This window comes from Plodia interpunctella, chromosome 25 (genome assembly GCF_027563975.2).
Source record: "Plodia interpunctella isolate USDA-ARS_2022_Savannah chromosome 25, ilPloInte3.2, whole genome shotgun sequence".
Taxonomy (NCBI): domain Eukaryota; kingdom Metazoa; phylum Arthropoda; class Insecta; order Lepidoptera; family Pyralidae; genus Plodia; species Plodia interpunctella.
The window spans coordinates 4,403,824-4,420,361 of NC_071318.1; the positions used below are offsets into that span (position 1 = coordinate 4,403,824).

The window sequence follows — 16,538 nt, forward strand, 5'->3', positions numbered from 1 at the left end:
ATTGCCTAAAGGCAACTCGTGTTTCTCATTTACGGCTGTGTCCAAAGCCCAGGGCCTGCGTAAAAAGTAATTCTTTAAATCTTGAAAATTCGGCTATGATTTTATATCCGGCCTGACTGACGTCAATCTTCTTTGGAAATGCTGTTGTTACTTATAAGCTGTGAAGGCTTTTAATTGTCTCGACATCGGTTTTACGCCATCACCTTGCTATGTCTGTTTGGTCTTATGTTTGTATGGTAGAGAATGTCATTGCGTTAAGTTCAGCTTTTGTACATAAATTTTGTGATTTTGTGAAATAAATTAAATAAATAAAAAAGATATGAAATGGATCAATTCTAGGGCGGAAACCATACGCCACAAGCTGTAACATGAACTGCGATGTGAATATATGTGGTCGTCCAAATCAAAAGGGGCTTACGGCACTCGGCACTTACGCCATTATTGCCGTTGTTTTGTATTGGAACAACGGCAATAAAGACCTAAGTGCCAGCCGCAATAAGGTCTCTTTTGATTTGGACGACCACATATTTCAGTAAGTATACATATTTCAACTTTTCAAAAGACTAAATACAATTTGACATTTTAACCATCTTATAAAAAAATAAATAAATAAAATATGTTTATTGGGTATCTACGAATTACAATGGTTGTGCATGTTGCTGGAGCCTCCTTTTAAGCAAAAATATGCTTGTGCCAGGAGACTCCGCTCCTTCCTTCCTATGTTATTTAATTTAATTCTAGATACAAATCACAATAATTTCATTAAATTATACACTTTCAATACGTTAACACAATAGAAAATAATTTTAAATTTAAATGACTCTTTTTTCGGACCCTGCTTCCTCGGTTGCTACTATGGGTGCAACCAAGTGTACGCTTGCTATGATAACACTATTATAATTATTAAATTAAATTGATTCTTATATATATATCAAACGCATTTTATAATTGAAGCTGAAACTTTTTAAAAGACTAATAATACCTATACACAATTATCATTTTAGCCTTTACATACATCAAACGCAATTTATGATTGAAGTCTGAAAGAAAAACTCAAGGATTTCACTTGAACAATATCTGCGAAAATGCCAAATTAACATCGTGACTTGACGAGGGTTCCCCTAGACAACACTTTTGAAGTCGCCGAAAGTGAGAATCCATAAAACAAAACTATGTGTTTAATTATATATTTTCGCAATAATCCAAATTATACCTTTAATGCAATGAAGTGATCTTAGATTCATGAGATTTTAAAAAATACTAGTCACGTTTAAAAACCATTTACATTCATATTACATCTTGCAAATCGAATTAGAGAGACTACAAAAATTTATTTGCACAGAATGCGATGCGATCCCCGAAGAAAAGTAAAGAATAAAGTTTTTTTTAGAATTAGCACATTTAAAAACTAAGTAAATCGTGCAAATCTTATTTCTACAAAAATACATTTATTCCAATAGACAAGATTTCTGCTCCAAAAAACTTCTTTGCAAAGAACGCGATCCTCATTTTTCTCAATTCTCGAAATACACGGCGGTAGTCGATAGCGTCTCAATTTCGCTATACAAATATTCGTAACAAGAAGCTCCATACGGCAAATTGGGATATACTAAATCTAGTACGTGTTCAGTTACGTTTACTGAAAATTCCGCTAGAGGGCGTTTTTACATGACACGCACAGTCGCAGTTGCCCTCCCTCGGTACCCGACGCGGCATTTCATACGAATCGTACGTTTGAAATCGGAATTCCGAGTTCGAATTTGACGTTCAGTGAAAAAGTTTCATGTGGAGTGTTGAACTCTTTGGTGGGTTGTGAAAAAGTTAAAGTGTTTTTTTTTATTTGGTGAAGTGTGGTGGTTTCGCAGGTGAGTAATTTTGGAATAATTGTAAAATTAATTTGTAGGTCTATTTTGGGAAAATTTGTTGTTTTAAAATTAAGATTGCGACTTGAACCGCCTTAGTATTTTGTGTTTTAAACCACGTGTGTTAGAGGAACAAATTAATGACACTATGTGCAAATGTTTAACTATATACTATTATATGACTTGTTCTAATGAATGTTAATAATAAAGCATTTTAATATATAACTTAATTAGGTTACATGTAAAAATACCTACTTATTTTATTGTCGGTTAATACATTTAACTTATAGAATCATTCAATATAGGGATTAATTATAGAAGATAGCTGATACTCACCCTGAGGGAAAGGGATTAAGTAATGTTCCCTTTATTATCTTTTCTAAGATAAGACTAATGACTAAGAATTGATTTATGAAACATTAATCATAATTTTTTTTTCTGGCTTAGAGCCTTTTGCCTTTCCATATGTATAAACGAAACAAAAAAAAGTCTAATAGTAATTTACACAGATTCACTGCATGCGTTTACATCAAAGTAAGTGCGTGTATGTTTTTTGTATCCATCCTAATTATTACATAACTCTGTCAAAGTATTTTTTCTTGACAACGTATTTAAAAATAAAAATATTAACTTGACTTGACATCTTAAAATCCTTCACCGTTTCAAAGTGGAAGCCTTATATAATGGGCACTTTGATGTTAATTTTTTCACAAACGGAAGCCGTTTCGATTTACGAGTTGTGGTTTTGAATTTCCTTTCGATCTTCCGATTGGATTATTGCGTCTTTGTTTTTTATATTATTAAATATTAAGAGGATTTATTTTAATAATATAATTTTTTATTGTTTTTCCTCTCTCTTTGATGAAGCCTAATTGTGCACAGATAATAGATATTTGAGTTAAATTGATTTGATCTGTTTTTGCAAATAAAATATCTGGTGTTAATCATTATCATTAAGTAATATAAAAGTAAATTAAAAGAAAATTGTATAATGAAAATTTAAAAAAAAGCATGAATAATGTTGTTTTGTTTTATAATGTAGACGTAGAAAAATACTTATACCATAGGGTGTAAGCATTGGTCTACACTATAACATAGACATAATGTTTTTTTCACTTATATATTTGATTTACTTCAAACCATCGAAATGGCTGTATGGGCTTAGATACCTTTGCCTTTCCATATGGATAAACTAAACAAAAAAAATCAAACCATCGAAACACCATTAATCCTACGGATGTCGTAATATGTAAGGTTTTTGCTTCCAACTTAACAGGTATATTAAAAAAGGAAATACAATTAAAATATATTTGATTTGATTTGTTAATGTACATACATACTGTGTTAATGTATATGTATTGTATTTAACTAGATACAATATAAACAGTCCTATCTTCCTATTGTATGTCACAGTTTTTAAAAAATATCCTATACTAGATATTGCCCAGGGCTTCGCTTCCGTGGGAATTTGGAGATACAATATAGCCTATGGGAATCTTGGATAATGTACCTTTCTAATGGTGAAAGAATTTTTGAATTCGGTTCGGTAGTTTCGGAGATTACTCGCCTCAAACATACAAACTCACAAATGCTTACCTCTTTATAATAATATTTGTAATATAGATAAACAAATCGTACTAATATTTATTCATTCCATCACATTAATGTCGCATTACAAAAATGTCCAATAAGATATTCATACCTTCGTCAAACTTAACCTATTACGGACAATTTACAATTTTACGCTGCGACAATAACGCGAATATTAAACTTTTACGAGCAAAGTAATTTTACAACTTGCAAAGCTTCATGACATTTGAAGATAAAACTTTGAACAAGATACATTTTGCCGATTAAAAAACTAAGATCTTCTATTTGTCTCGTCAGATTTTGTAAGCACTTATTTTGTTTTTACCTCAAGGAGCTTTTGCTTGAAAGATTGAATTTTGTTTTCGATTTATTAAAATGATTTGTACGCACAATAATATATATAAAGTGACGCTTTCTTAAGACCAAATCAAATCAATTATTTAGAATCTAGCTATTGTTCGCGGCTTCACTCGTTTTTATTCCTTATTCTATTGTCTATAACTCTGGTTCTAAGCAACGTATCGCGATGAAACCTATACCAGATTGTAAGTTAGACCAACCTCTATACAACTATGAAAACCAAATAAAATTCCATTGAGTAGTTTAAGCGTGATGCGCGAACAAATATACAGACAGACAAAATTTTCTAAAATCAATGATTTTGGATTCTATTAGTATATAATTATTTTTCTTTAATATCTCCCATAGTCATATTCGAGTCTTCTAAATGTCTGTACAGACATAGCTCACTTACAGTTTTATTATATGTGTAGATATCTTAGGAAACTATAGAAGAAATGCCGGAAAAAACAATGAAACACTGTTTATACCTACTATGCTCGAAGGGCTTACTATTATTGTTTTTTAAATATTTTTATAATAATAGTATAACTAAGTAAAAAAGGTTTTTTTTAAAAAAAAAAAAGGTTTTAATTGAGTGTTTTGAGACAAAAACATGTTGGAAATCGCTGTAGAATTTAAAATATTTAAAAGTTCGCTCAAATTGTAATCCGAAATTCGCGATTCATTTTAATCAAAATTGTTGGTGCCTTTAAATATATTTATTTTATATATTTTGCTGCTGAAGTTTATGAATATAACATGATTTAATATTTCACATTTCATTACGGTAACATTTTATATAGGTAAGTATACATTATTTTATATTGTATACGTTATAGATGGATTTCCGCCCAAAATTTTCCCAGTCTATCAAATTCAAATCATTTATTCAGAAATTAGACCTCCACAAGCACTTTTTCTCATCAATTTTTATATTTATAGTTATTTCTCACAAGCTACAAACTACTGGCATTTCGGAACGACCACTGCTGAGAAGAAATGCCGAAAGAAACTAATTTGAACCGTGTTGTTGTTATCACTAATATCATAAAAGCGAAAGCTATGTGTCCCTTAGTCGCCACGTACGACATCCAAGTGATTCTATTCTAGGGCGGAACCACACGCCAGCATTTTATAGTAACAGTTATGTGGAACATATTTTATGTCTCGACGAAAATTGTTTTCGGAACAAACAAATAATTTAGCATCGAAAAATGTCTCGCCATCTGTTGTGGGGATTGAATTTTATTTTTGCGATTCGCGAACAATTTATTTTCATCAATTACTAGTTGCACCTCGGGGCTCCGCTTCCGTGGGAATTTTATAAAAAGTACCCCATGTGTTATTCCGGATTATATTCTACCCGTGTATCAAATTTCATAACAATCCGTCCAGTAGATTTTGCGTGAAAGTGAAGTAACAAACATACAGTTACAAACTTTCGCGTTTATGATATTAGTAGGATCTGTTATTCTGAGCTTGAAACAATCTTTTCATCATGAAATTTGTAAGTAAAAAATATTTATTTTATAAGAACATACATGCCAAGATTAGCTTTAAAAAATTAAATCCTTTTTATCCCTCGTGATACAGCGGGAGAATGCAGCAAGTGTGATGGGCACTTTTGCGTCAGGTACGATTCAGAGCGACATTTTTGACTAGATTAATAATGATCATGTATATATTCATATTTTTTAAAATGTAATTTTGCCATTGACAAAAATATATTATGGTTTTTATATGTAGTAGTTATTATGTGTTATAAATATATAAAGAATTATTTTAGCAAATATCAAAACTATATTATTATATTATAAATTATAAATTAATTTAGCAAATATCTATATATATATATATAGATACCATAGTTTTGATATTTGCTAAAATAATTCTATATTTTGCTAAATTTTTATAACGAAATAGCTACGTATGATTGTCGTAGCATAAAGCTTTGCTACGTCGTAGCGGTCGTAGCAGTCGTAGACACTTCTCGTAGCACTGTTACGGTAATGCTCAACCAGGTTTATTTTTATTTCACTATCGACACTGATACGTAATATTCAATATTAATGTGTGATACTAATTTATAATAATCAGTTTATACACGGTTATGTCAATATGGATATACAATTGATGATTAAAAACAGGCATAGCTTAGAAAAATACTTCATTTAAAAACTAAGTTCTTCTATTAATTTGTGATTGGTCATAGCATTCTCGTGGTGGGTCATGACCTAAACTCCTTATCCATCTGTAAGGAAGGGAAGGGAAGTTTAAATTGCTGATGATAGTAAGTAGATATGTGGTTCCACGGCCGATGATTGACAAGTCTTCAAAACTTTATGGTTAATTTTTATTTTTTTACGCTGACGTTGGGCTTCGTGGTGTTACAGCCCCAGATGCAATCCCACGGATGGGATTTCTCAAAAGAGAGAGATAGACGAATAATCTATACTTATAATGAAACTGCAACTGGACTATGTCTGTACATAGGAGATATTTACGAAAAAAAAATTTGGGTCACTCACAGAAGGAATATTTAGGGCCACTAGAAGCCAAAACAATAAAAAATAAATTGCTATCCTACATTAATAAAAATACAGTTTATCCCGTAAACTTAGGCGTAGGCGCAGTGGTAAAGTGCTTGCCTCTGAACCGAGAGGTCCCGGGTTCGATCGCCGGTCGGGTCATGATGGAAAATGATCTTTTTTTGATTGGCCCGAGTCTTAGATGTTTATCCATATATGTATTTGTTATTCAATATAGCATCGTTGAGTTAGCATCTCATAGCACAAGTCTCGAACTTACTTTGGGGCTAGCTCAATCTGTGTGATTTTGTCCTGATATATTTTAAAAAAATCGTGTATTCCATGAAATGGCACATTTATCTCAAGTGTATAATTGGCTGCATTTCTTTCTTTCTCTGTTAAGTGTTTCTAACAGCAGCACAGCGCTGCTAATACCCTCTCAACCTAGAAGTTGCAACGGATTCTCCCACAGATACAAAGCTACACGTTTCTTCATTCCTCTTTTAATAAATATTAACAACTTCATAATTAAAGTTGTAGTGTGCTTAGACTACTCGAAATAAAATGCCAATGAGAAGAATGGAAGTAGAATAATTTATTTTACAATATTTACATATATTTATAGTACACGTTGATACTGCACACGTAATTCGCATCACGGCACAACTCGCGCGGTGGTGGGGAGCGCGCTGAACGGAGCGCGCGTCGCGTCGCGTTGTTTCTATTCAAACTGTTTGTGGGCTCCACATTATCCCCCTTCAAGCGAAGCGTACACAAGGTTTGATTACTCTTCCATGTCTTGATATCTTCGGCATAGTTGTTGTTTCCTGTTTTCTCGGCTTGACAATACGTGGTTGCGGCGCACTCGGCGTGTGAGCAGATAGTGCGCGCTGAGATGTACTCGTTGCTGGTGCGGGTTTCGAGGAGTGGGGATGGCTCGGTTGCGCGTTTGCCGCTACGTCGTCATCTTGCTTGATTATGTGTGCCGGTTTGAGTCGATCTATGGATATATTGGATGCTCGAAGTGGCAATTCAATCTTGAAATATTTGTTGTTTCGCTCTATCACTCTGTATGGACCGTCATATGGCGCTATCAAGGGGCTTCTCACAGTGTCATTGCGGACGAATACATGACTGCATGTTGATAATTCCTTATATACGAAGAGGTTCTTACTCGATGCGATTATTCTCTGTACAGGTGATAGAGTTGACATTGTTTCTGTGAACTGGCGGATGAATTGGGCGTCTTCATTCTTTGACTTTGTAGGTACAAAGAAATCGAACGGGACTCGTAGCGTAGAACCATACGTCATCAGTGCAGGACTAGTGTTGTCGTCACGTAGTGCAGTGCGTATGCCAAGCAAAACTGTAGGTAAATCTTCTATCCACCTTGTACTGGCCTCTCTTGCCATCAATGCCGCCTTCAATGTGCGATGGAATCTTTCCACTTTTCCGTTGGCTTGAGGATGATAGGCTGTAGTTCTTATGCGCCTTATGCCACATTTCTTCATTAGTGCATTGAACAATGATGACTCGAATTGCCGTCCTTGGTCCGTGGTGATTCGTAAAGGACATCCAAATCTCGATATCCATCCTTCATAGACTGCTTGAGCAACAATCTCGGCGGTGATTTCTTTGACCGGTATCGCTTCCATCCAGTTCGTGTTGCGATCGATGATTGTGACGAGGTAGCGGTATCCCTGCGAGATCGGTAGAGGTCCAACGATGTCTGTATGTACATGTTCAAATCTTCTTGCCGGTGAAAACTCGCCTAAGGGACTGACGACATGTCTATGAATCTTCGCACGCTGACAACCAATGCAGGATTTGGCCCATGTTCCGACGTCCTTGTTTATAGACGGCCAAAAATATTTTGAAGTCATTATTCTTCTCGTCGTGCGTATTCCTGGATGGCTTAATTCGTGTTGCGCTTTGAAAGCGGCATAACGAAAAGCTTGTGGTAGATACAGTCGATTTTTCCCTGTCGATGTCTCGTACGTGATAGGTTGAGTGACGCCTGTCAGAATTGTGTCGGCAAAAGTTAATTTCGGATGATTTTTCAAATCTTGTAGGGTGATATCTCTTTTCTGTTCTTGTGATAATTTTTCGTAATCTATGCATGTGAGTAGATCTATTTCTTCTATGCGTGACATGGCATCGGCTGCTAGATTTTTTTCTCCTTGTATGAACTTGATTCTTGAACAAAACTGGCTGATATAATGTAGTTGTCTCTCTCTTCTCGGTGTGTCACTGTTGCTCGGCGGTCTTGTTAAGGCGTTTACTAGAGGTTTGTGATCGGTGTAAATGGTCACTTCGCTCCCCTCTATAAGACGTCGTAGGTGTTTGACAGCGGTGTACATAGCTAGTAATTCGCGATCGTACACGCTGTATCGCCGTTGCGTCTCGCTCATTGACTTCGAGAAAAATGCGAGTGGTTTCCATACTTCATTTTCTTTTTGCTGTAGCACTGCGCCCAAACTGCAGTCAGACGCGTCGGTCAACAAAGATAACGGTGCACCGGGTACTGGATGTGATAACGTAGTAGCTTCGAGAACGCTTTGTCGGCATATATCGAAAGCTGTTTCGGCTTCAGTTGTCCATACTATCGGTGTCTTGTCGTTCTTCTTGGCGTTATGTAAGTATTTGTTTAATTCGTGTTGATGTTCGGCTTGATGAGGTAGGCAGTCACGATAGAAGTTGACCATGCCAAGAAATCTTCTAAGATCTTGCACCGTGTTTGGTTTCGGATAGTTAGAGATGGCGTGAGTGCGCTCTTCGGTCGGTGTTATCCCCTCCACTGAGACTTGATAACCGAGGAATTCAATCTTGTTTCTTCCGAATTCACATTTCTCGATGTTTAACGATACTCCATATTTACTTAGGCGTTCCAGGACAAGTTCTACGTGCCTTCTGTGGTCATCCGGATTATTTGAAAATACTAATAAATCGTCGATGAATGAGTAGACGATGTCATCCAAGCCTCGTAGTACCTCGTGCATAAATCTTTGGAATGTTTGGCTAGAGTTTCGTAGGCCAAACGTCATGCAGTTGAATTCGAAGAGTCCGAACGGTGTAATGATGGCTGTCTTTGCTTTATCTTCGTCTCGAATTGGGATCCAATAATATGCCATTTTTAAATCTAATTTCGTAAATATTTTCTTATTGTGCAATCTGTATGTGAAGTCTTGAATTCTCGGTATGGGGTAGCGATCGGGTACAGTCACGGCGTTAAGTCTTCTGTAGTCTCCACACACACGAAGTGAGCCATTTTTCTTTGTGACGACGTGTAATGGACTCGCCCATGGACTTTTGGATGGTTGGCAAATACCCATCTCCATCATTTTCTCAAATTCAATCTTGGCCGCTTTGTACTTGTCGGGTGGGAGGGGTCGAGGCCGGGCGAAGAGTGGGGGGCCGGCGGTTTCGATGTGATGTGTGACGCTGTGTTTTGCTGGTTCCTTCACTGACATCGGGCGTAGTACTTCGGGATATTTTTTTAAGATATCTTGATATATGTGATTTTGGTCTATGATGTATACTGTGGGCTGATTGCTTGTTGTTTCTATGACTTCTATCTTCAAATCAGTGACGCTGTCTATGAGCTTCTTTTGATGTAGATCGACGAGTAACTTGTGACTTCGTAAGAAATCTGCGCCCAGTATGGATGTCTGTACGTCTGCAACGATGAATGTCCATTTGTATGTGCGACGAAGGCCTATGTTGAGATTTATAGTTTTCTCTCCGTAGGTTCGTATCGGCGTATTGTTCGCTGCGTACAACTTGTAGGTGTTGCTCGGAGTTTGGTTTCTGTTTTTCGCTGCTAATACAGATATGTCTGCGCCGGTGTCTACGAGAAAACGCTCTTTCGTGTTCAGCTCCCTGATGCAGAGGCGGTTACTCCCTTTAGTAACACCAACGCCCGCCACCGTCGATGTTGCTTCTAGTTTTCCGACCGTCGCCTAGCGCAGGGTGACTGGCATTTTCTGGCCTTATCACCGAAGCGATAGTGATACGAGCATTCCCATTCTGGGTCACCTGGTTTTCTTCCGTTTCTCGACTTCGATCTGGTTGATGATCTGTTCTGGCGTGGGTTTCTAAAGGGTTGACGACCACGAAATCTGGACCGACCTTCTTTGAGAGCGGCAATCTCAAGTGTAAGCTTTTCTATTTGTTTGCTTAAGACTTGAAATTGCAAGTTGTTTTGCGTTTCGCTGCTGCTTCTAGGGGTTGAATCTTCACGGACTTCTGCTACCGCTTGTTCTGTGTGCTCCATCATCTTGTCTGCCATCGTAGCCATGGTGTCGAGCGAGGATTCTGTGCTGACAGATAGCACGGCTCGTACTTGCGACGGCAAATGTCCCATCCACAGAACTTTCAGGGCGTCATCGGCGACTTTTGTTCCGGATAAATCTCGCATTACACGAAGAAGTTGAGAAGGTTTCTGTTCTCCCAGCTCTAATCCTCCTAGCAGCTTTTGGAATTGCTTGGATTCGGATTCTTCGTACACCGACAATAGTCTCTTCTTCAGCGCTAGATATTTTCCAGTGGATGGTGGATTGCAGATGATATCGCTCACTTGTTCGATGTCTGTTCTCTCTAACACGGCGACAGCGAGATTATATTTTTGATCTTCACTGGTCTTGTATGAAGATACCACGGCTTCAAATTGTGCGAACCACAGCTTAGGTTGGGCTCGCCAAAACGGCGGTATTCTTGACTGTAGAGAAATAGTTGACACTTCCTTTGCAACCGCTTCCGGAGAGGAGGACGCGTCAGAAAATTCTTCTTTCTTTTCCATTTTTATGAGATTTCTTCTTTTTTCGGGGTCACCAATTGTAGTGTGCTTAGACTACTCGAAATAAAATGCCAATGAGAAGAATGGAAGTAGAATAATTTATTTTACAATATTTACATATATTTATAGTACACGTTGATACTGCACACGTAATTCGCATCACGGCACAACTCGCGCGGTGGTGGGGAGCGCGCTGAACGGAGCGCGCGTCGCGTCGCGTTGTTTCTATTCAAACTGTTTGTGGGCTCCACAAAGTTATTCAGGGATGAGCTCAATGGTGCAGTGGTTAGCTCGCTTGGCCTGTTATAACGGCGGTTAAGTTAATCTCACAATGGTCGGTCATTGGATGGGTGACCGAAAAAGAATAACTTGAGCTACTTCGTGCTTCAGAAGGCCGTTGGTCCCGGTTGTATTTGCAGTCGTTAAAACCCGGCCAAGTTACGGCGTGGACCAAAAAAAAAACAAATAATTTAGGGCAATTTTTTCGCCATACTTAGAGATAATAGGGCACGATTCTGACTTGGCTAGTTGTATTTTATTCTACAAAACTGACAAACAGTTATTTCTTGCTTATTAACTTTTTCACAGTTAAATTTTTCTCAACAATGCATAGTATTGTATACAACGCGAAATTTAAAATAGTTATAAGATTGATAATAAATTTATCACATCGCCGATAAAATCAAGTTAATTACAGCGTACAATCGAGTACAGAAGTCACTCTACCGTTTTATTTGATGTACGTTTTGCCCAAATTCAATCTGGTTTGAAGTGGTTTCAATTGGACCTTACCGGTATTGAAGCTCTGTCGAAGGGACGATTAGAGATGGAAGGCGGCGGGTTAATTACAGGTGTTTAGAATGTTCAAATATCATTATTGTTTATATAACGATAAATCTTATTGCGTCTTGCATATTCTTCTTATTTAAGTTCTATTTACCTTGTTTTACATGTCATTTATTTGTTATTTATTTTTCTTACTTTTTATTTATTAGGCATTTATTTTTTAAAATTATTTACAAATAACATTATGTTTTAGTTCAAAAAACCACTAATAATTTAGTAAGGTTAATGGTGTGGTTTTGACACTTGCCTTCACACAGGTGACACAATAGGATAGGAGTAAAAACGCAACATAACGAACATTCTGGAAAAGTTAATAATTAAAGCCTTTACCTGTTTCTCTTCAGATAGCAATACATACACACTATCCGACTCCACACTATCGCGGTACAGTCTGCCGAACTTTGACGGATTCGGAATACATTTCTGGTTTTCCATTGCGGTAAATAAAAGTCTCTCTTACAAACTACGTAATGTTCATGCATTCGCGTCGACATCTGTCGTGAGCTCGGTGACAGGGTAGACGTATAACGTAAAGTACATACAAAATAGGTATAATTATACCAAAGTGATTGTCATTTTGCCTTAAAGTGTTTCTCAACAGGAGGCCATACTGAGAAATCGTGTAAGTGTTATATACACAAGTATACTCGTCCAAACAAATTCCCTCTCGTGTCAACGATTCATCATAACATGAGCAAATAGCAAATACATTTACAGTGTTATCTGAACCGACAAAATCGTTTTTACGTTTGATTCAACTTTGATGTCTGTAAGCTGAGGTGGGTTACTTCCTGGGTAATTTCATAAATTCTAGTTGAAACTCAGTTTTGTGACAAAAGCAAAAGAAATGGTTTGATCAAATTTAATTGAAATAATATTTTGTTTTGAACCCTTATATAGATAGATAATTTGGAAAACCAAAACCGATTTACATACTTAATAGTGTTCTTATTTATATCCCTATCCAAATGCATTAAAATATATGGACTAAATATTTGTAACACAATGAGATAAATAAAAAATGTGAAGTGTCGGATATGCGAAATATTTTTTCATATTAAGAGGATCGTGTGATGATAAAGGTTTAAAATAAATCACTTAGATAAGAATATATTGTAACTAAAATTTAAATTCGAAATACGAACATGTATTATTTTCAGAAGAAATGAAGTATGATTCTTTCCGGGAAGAAACCCACTTCTGATAAAATGATTTGCTTGTTTTATCTAAAAAGGTTTCGTTGATATTGACTCGTATATTGATAAATAAAATAAATGTTTGATTGAATTACATTTGCGAATAAATGGTGTACAGATAAAATATGTACCTAAATGTTGAAAACGTTATGCATTGTTTTTTATAAATGGAATTAACAATTTGACAACCTGTAACAAGAGTTTTTATATATGATTTGTGTTTGAATTTACCTGTAAGACTAAAGACGCAAAAAAGGTAAAATGTATTAAATTACATAATTACGTTGACTTTGACCCGCGTGCCGCTGACGTTTAAACAAAAGGCATACTTTGCGTTTTTCTGCGCAGGTCAAAGTTGTCCGCTGCAACCAATCTAAATATAATTTCGTGAATTGTAATTTCGAGGAAATATCAACACGAAAACCATTTTTCTTCACGACAGTACCCGTAATACGTCAGAAGGAAATGTGAATGAAAAATGTTATTTAAATGATATTCATTGTTATGTACGTGATTCTAAAGAGCGGCGGCAAAAAAAATTCAAGTATTGATGTAAACATTAGCTTTCTAGATTCTTTTTTTACCTTTTCCTGTAGAAGAATGTTTATGTTCAGCCTTGTTTGTTTTATCTTTTATGCTAGCACATAAATTTTGTGTTTTTAAGTAACCAGATGTTTTATTTTACTGTGCATTTGGTTTTTATATAACATAATTTTATAAATCTGTATCTCTTTATCATCCTCATTTGTTTCGGGTGTCATTCTTAGCTATGGCGCCCGAAGCCATTTTCATAACAAAATAGGAAAGTTTCACTTGCTTAAAGTCCGCGTATAAATTACCTTTAAATTTTGAAGATTCGGGTTTGATTTTGTGACCGCCCGTCAGCCACACTTCAACCCTCACTGGGAATACTATCGGTGTGTATCAGCTCTATCCAAGCTTTATAAGTCTCATCTGATACCCAGGGGAGGTTATGGAGCGGTTCGATTTTCGGCATGGAACTACACGTATCAATGTTATTGCAAATTAAACGTATACTTACATGTGTTATCCATGGCTACTTCAAAATGAAAAAAAAACAACAGTGGTACATATATACTGTACATTTAATACAATAAAATAATACTTTATTGCACAAATTAGTTACAAAGTATACATAAGTACCAATACAAAGTATCGCACATAGCATAAAATCTACAAGTTTTATCAGATACTTTATTCCATGTGTCAAAAACAAAAAATCACTGTCACTGTCATTCAAGCCTCATGCTTGTATGACAAGTGACGTCACAAATGTTATCGCCAAAAAGTGTTAAAAAATAAATGTAAGTTTTATCAGATACTTTACTACTACACTGTCACTGCCATACAAGCCTACAGCAAATCATCATGGGGTGCCATCTTCGAATTGAAGTTTGGAGGTCAGCATACGGAAACCCTCGCGACTTTGGGCCGCTATTTTCAGTTGGTTATATCTTAGTCTGGTCCAATCCTTTATGTCATCAAACCACTTTCGTCTAGGGCGGCCAGGAGGTCTTTTGCTAGGGATTTGCCTTCAAGAATCAGTCTTTGAAATTCAAACTCCCCCGGGGTCCCCTTTGTATGTGGCCAAAGAAACCAATTTTCCTCTTCCGAATAGTGGCCTAAAAAAACCCTACAGTATGTCTATGTAATATTTATATTTAAGTATAATTAATTTTAGTTTTAATTTTATTTATTACTGCCAGCAGATTCATTTATTTATTCTTAAAAATACACAATTGACACGAATTGTTGTAATCAATATTTTTTATTGTTCTGCTATAGGTATATATTTGTAATTTTTAGAGTTCCGTATTCAAAGAGTAAATCGAAACCCTATTATTAAGACTGCGCTGTCCGTCCGTTCGTCTGTTACCAGGCTGTATTTCATGAACTGTGGTAGTTAAACAGTTAAACAATAGCCGCTCTAACAACAAATACTGTATAAAATAATTATTTACGGGGTTCCCACAAAAAAAAAAGTGATTTGTTTGCTTTTTTTTATAGATACTGGTATTTTATTTATTGACAAAAACACAACTAATGAATATGTAGTTAGATTAGAACTAAATACAAGTTAAACCCAAGTCAAACGTAACCTATTCAAATATAAGTTCAAGTTATAACATGTAATCCAGAATCCCATCTAACGGTTAAATTAATTCTATTGAACGCAAACATGGTAAGGTACACGTTTGGCAAATTACGGTTCGTCAGAACTCTGGTCGAATTGTACCCAACCTGGGGCCCCATCCTCACGCAATCGAAGTTGACTTCATCAATTTCCTCCAATTTTTTTCGATGGTTTTAATCTAATTTATAAATAAAATGTTCGAACCAATTTGTTGACCGAATTTTGTGACAGATTCAGTGGTCTATCACATAGATAAAATAAATTGTCTTTAATTTCTTTTGACAGTTAATTCAAAATATGAAATAAATTACTATTTATAAAAACTACAAAATGTTCGGATACACAACAAACTTACGCATTTATACATTATTATCTAGGAAGTATAGATAGATATGGTCAAACCATAGCGAAATCCAGATCGTTACATTTATTCTAACTTTTATATTCTAATCCATTGAAACTGAACGAAGTAAGTTGTATTTAACTAAGTTATGAAAGCATTATTTGTAAGCACTTAAAGAAGTTAATAATTTACGTCGAGTTTTCTTAGTGTTAAAGGGTAAAAAGGTCAAAATTACATTTCATGAATATTCAAGTTGACTTTTTAGATAAGAAAACTATGAAAAAATTACAGATTAGAATCCTATACGTAAATTGGTAATTTGTAAGCTGACCTGATGAGTATCTTTTACCGCGTTCCTTACGATCTAAACTGATCTTCAAAAGACAAAGACAAAAAATATATATTTGCAAAAAACATGAGTTTACATTGTTTACAATGTGGTGTTAAAAGAAAACTGAATCCTACACGTTGCACCGGCTATGTGTACATCCCACAAAACAAAGTCGAATAAAACTTACACTATTAGAATGATAAGTACTATTTAAAAAAATTGTTTAATTCGCAAATTCATATCATTAAAATTTTTTAAATACTGATAAGATTCGTTACTATGACCTTATAGCCTAATGGTCATCATGTCGGACCTGCCAAACTGATACTTTGGAGGTCCCAGGTTCGATCCCCAGTCATAAATCTTAGTTATCATCTATTTATATAAATTATATTGTATCAAACTAATATATATAGTTTATCTATTAAATTATATATTTCATCGAAGCGGTCACTTATAGCATTCTAATAAGCTTGAAAGCATAAACGCGTCTAGTGTAAAAGTGTTTATGAGAAATGGCTCGTTATATTCCTGTTCTCTTGAGTACCTA

General features: G+C 35.6%; 1 protein-coding gene across 2 annotated transcripts in view; it reads left to right on the plus strand.

Annotated features, from left to right (window-relative positions):
- The first annotated feature begins 1,693 nt into the window (after nt 1–1,693).
- LOC128680764 (lachesin-like) overlaps nt 1,694–16,538 on the plus strand; it is a 135,917-nt gene continuing 121,072 nt past the window's right edge. For both annotated transcript variants that reach the window (XM_053764147.1, XM_053764148.1), the window contains exon 1: nt 1,694–1,865. The gene's annotated coding sequence lies outside the window, so the exon portion shown is untranslated. The remainder of the gene's footprint in view (nt 1,866–16,538) is intronic.